This window comes from Pectinophora gossypiella, chromosome Z (genome assembly GCF_024362695.1).
Source record: "Pectinophora gossypiella chromosome Z, ilPecGoss1.1, whole genome shotgun sequence".
In the NCBI taxonomy this organism is placed as follows: domain Eukaryota; kingdom Metazoa; phylum Arthropoda; class Insecta; order Lepidoptera; family Gelechiidae; genus Pectinophora; species Pectinophora gossypiella.
The window spans coordinates 1381423-1386032 of NC_065433.1; positions in this window are offsets into that span (position 1 = coordinate 1381423).

The following is a 4610-nucleotide window of genomic DNA, read 5'->3' on the forward strand; positions in this document are numbered from 1 at the left end:
CAAGTAGTGTTCTTCTTCTCATGTCAGAGGCCTTTGGCGGGCCAATAATAACCCTGACACCAAGGTTGATGGGGTTCGTAATTCACCTCACAACCCACACGATAGAAGAAGAGTTATGTAGTTATTTATTTTGAATAACAAATGATCCATTAGCTATATGATATTGCACCTTCCATTTTCTTCGCCCTGTGGTTGCCTGAAAGAAATCGCTCCGCCAATACAATAGAAAAACGCTTTATTGCACGTATAAACACAACACTAAAACAATTACGGCCTTATTGATAAGTAGCAATTGCCAATTAAATAAGCCCCCTTTACCTCTTTATGGAATAAAGAATATTTGTATTGTATTGTAGGTAGCCATCCAGGGCCTACAGTATAACATGTCAACAGCAAATCAAATTTTATTTAAAAAAAATACCATAGCGCCTGAGGTTAATAATATTTAGGACAGTCAGTCTTGGTTTCTGTATTTTCTGTGTGCAATAAAGTGGGTAATTGTTATGGTATACTGTTTCAAATATATATATGGATATAAAACGACTCAGACTTTCAATAGCAGAAACAAACCCATACTCGATATTTTATGCAATATTGTTTAGTTCAAAACAATCAACAATTTGGTCCATATTAATAGTTCGAAAGACGTCGATAGTTTTGATACTATCGAGTTCCCATAATCTGCAATAGTCCTACACGAACCGGGATTTGTCTTTGGGTGCACTCCCTTAGTGCATACAGGGATAATCGCCGGTTGGTGTCACACAATATTTAGTTTAAATTGTCTAAAGGGGCCTCTACGTATTGGCTTCGGCCCCACGCACACCTTCCAAAAGTCCGGGTCTTTATAGGCCCGAGATATGGAAACGACATACAAATAATAATAAAATATTTAATTCAGATTCTATTATGTTAGTAAAACAATAGAGACTTACAAACTATGTTAGTAGATTAAATGAAGTGGCATTACATGTGACTGGCGTCACACGTAATAGTAAGTATGTAGTATCTCTACGCGGTTTTTCTTCACCACCAAATATTAAAACTTTGGTTTTAAGAAATAAGTTTAATATTAAAATAATACTTGAATTCAATAGTAGCTAGTAAGAATTTAGTTGTTACTTCAAACATAAATTAGTAGAAAGTAACGTCGTTGTTTTGATTATTGACCCCCAACGGTTGCAGAGGCGGAGATGGAAGCCATCGGTATAGTAATGCAGCACGGAAAGGACAAGTCACTGGTACTGTAACCTGAAACCTGACAGAGGGCAGCAGTAATTGTCAGTACTATTGTCAGAGGCGGAGGACAGGAGTCCTAGTACGACTTTGAAATAGACTACTTTGGGCGCCATCCTAATCGCGTCAGACAGAGTACTGCGGGGTGGAAGGCAAGAGGAAAACCACTGTCCTATTTTTTCCTAAAAAAAGTAGCATGGATGCTACACCGACAAGAGCGTTGCTCTTAAATTAGTGATGATGAAAAAGGCCCCATTGAAGCAATTCATTTAAAAAGCAATATTGCAATTTGACAGTTGTGCATGTAAAAGTGCAATGTCAACAATTTTTAAATAGCAAAATTGCTTTTTAAGATAAATTGCTTAAATATTTCCGTTTTAGGCCCCTAGTGAGTAGTAATAGAATTGTTTTTTAGAATATGAAAATAAAATATTATTATAATATATATAGCTACAAACCCATGTACTGACTGACTGACTCACTCACTGACTCACTGACAGGGTTGTTCTCCCAGAAGGAGCGTCGGGGGGTAAAAATGATGTATGGGGGGTGTGATCTGGATCTCCCGGTGAGTATGGGAAAACTTCCAGATCATGGAAAACTGCTCCGCATCAGGGAGACACCCTACAGTCTGGCGCAACTATTATACCTGGATCAATTTTTTTTTCGCAAAACCTATTTAAATCTTGGTCAAATTCTATTGTCTGTGAAAAAAAATCAAAATGGCGGAAAAACAAGATGGCCGCCATACAAAATTTTGTTTTTCCGGAAAATGTCTCAGGGGTAAAAATTGTGTATGGGAGTGTAATCGGAGTGTCTTGTTGAGTATGGAGACACTTCTCTATCTTCAAATCTGCTCCGCATCAGGGAGACACCCTACGGCCTGGCCAAACTATCGCACCTAGAACATTATTTTTTCCACCAGGCCTATTATAATCTTGGTCAAATTTAATTGCAGTTGAAAAAAAATCAAAATGGCGGAAATTCAAGATGGCCGCCATACAAATTTTTCTTTTTTCCTGAAAATGCCTCGGGGGTAAAAAGGATGTATAGGAATGTGATCGGATCGTCATGTTGAGTATGGAAGTACTTCTCGATCTTTGAAATCTGCTCCGCATCAGGGAGACACCCAACGGCCTGGCAAAACTATAAAACCTGGAGCAATTTTTCTTTCGCGAAACATATTTAAATCTTGGTCAAATCCAATCCCCGCTGAAAAAAAACCAAAATGGCGGAAAAACAAGATGGCCGCCATACAAAATTTTCGTTTTTCCCGAAAATGCCTCGGGGGTAAAAATGATGTATGAGGAATGTGATCGAAACATCATGTTGAGTATGGAAATACTTTTCGATCTTCGAAAGCTGCTCCGCATCAGGGAGACACCCTACAGCCTGGCGAAACTATCGCACCTGGAACTTTTTTGTTTTCACGAAGCCTATTAAAGTCTTGGTCAAATTTTATCGCCAGTGAAAAAAAAAACAAAATGACTGAAAAACAAGATGGCCGCCATACAAAATGTTGTTGTAGTCAAATTCTATCGCGGTAAAAAATGGCGGGAAAAAGCTTCGAACTAATACAGGACACGCGAGCAGCTTGCTGCGAGCGAACCACGCGACATCTAGTATATATATATATATATTGTGACCAGCGTCTGTACTGGACCGAGAGCCGGTAATCATAGAACACGTCCTGTCTGTCTGCATGTCGTAAAATCAGCTGATCTCTTATCGCCATAAGGTTCATCATATTATTCTTCTTAGGCCTGGTTTTTTTTGCTCAAAACTTAACTTTTACATTTATTTTTTGGCAATAAATAATATCACACGCTTATATTATACATTGCAAAAAAATAATGTAAAAAAGTATTAAGTAGTAACCTGAATGAGGCTTTGCGATAAACGAATTATAATTAATTCGTATCAATACAGCCTCCAATTGCCGCAAGCGTATGTATGTATAATGTAACAACTTTACCTGTATCGAAAGACAGGAAATGGTTTGTAGATGTTGTCTACGTTTCGCTACGCCGTAGTCAAAGCTACGAACTTATACTAGGTTTTACATCGTATTTTTGACTTGTTCGTCCCCAACTCACGCGTGACCATATATACCTGTTTCATGTTTTATATTACAAGTTCGCATGTGGTACATGAAGTGGGCGTATACATTCGCATGCGAATTGAAAACGTACGATTCAAAAATACGGCTCCTGGGGATTTCAAATGGCCACATTGTAGCAATTCATCTTGAAAAGCAATATTACTATTTGACACTTGTTTTGCGCGCTTACTTTTATATTCGCAAATGTTAAATTACAATATTGCTTTTTTAGATGAATTGTTTGATGAATTGGTCAGATCAGTATTCAATCATCTTTGCCCTAAATTAATTCTACAAAAAATTGTAGTGCTTGGTCTTACAGTCTAACTACAACGAAAAAACTTCTTAATTGGACTGTAAGTACTTTTATAAAAAAGAAATCGTTAGAAGAGATTGGCCGGCGATTTCGCAGAGTAGAGAAGAGTAGAAAAATGAAGGGGCGGCCTTTGCCCAGCAGTGGGATCAAGTGGGCTAATAGAAAACAAGACGATAATCGTAAAGATCGACTAAGGGATTATGTATACTTTAACATGAATAACTGTTACGACTCATTGGAGTAATACACAAAACATTGCAATTTTACATTTTCCCATAAGTACTTAATTAAATTTATTTTATATTTACAGTAATAACGTAATCAACTTATGTCAAATAGCAATAATATTGCTTTTAGATGAATTGCTTCAATGCGGCCTACTCGTATTAATGACTGCGCCTATCGCCTGTCACCATATCCATCTTAAGGCTTCCACGTCGGGAAATCGCCGAGAACGTTTGACCACGGAATTTCTCTTACTACAATCCTGACAAACGTTATTCGCGCCATCCGCTCTCATAAAAAATAAGTAATTTATTTATTCTCAAAGTTTTCATCTCAAAAATTGCTCTCTTGTCGGTGTCGTATTCTCCATTCTTGTCTATCATAGGCCAATTCTTTCGCTTCCTTATAAGACGCGACGGTCGCCTTCCATCTGTTTTATGTAAGCTCTTCTTGATCTTCCCCTTCCTCTTTCTGATTGAAAGAAAGAATAATAATAATAAAAAGTATATAAATCTATACTTATAATAAATCTGTAGAGAGGTCAATTCTGTACATTAAATATTTTTTCAAAATAACTATCAGGGGGTGATAAGTGGTCGATACTGATGCCAAAAATGCAATCAGTAAAATTTTTGTCTGTCTGTCTGTCTGTCTGTCTGTCTGTCTGTCTGTATGTTCCTTATAGAAACAAAACCTACTGGACGGATTTTAATGAAACTTGGTACAATTATT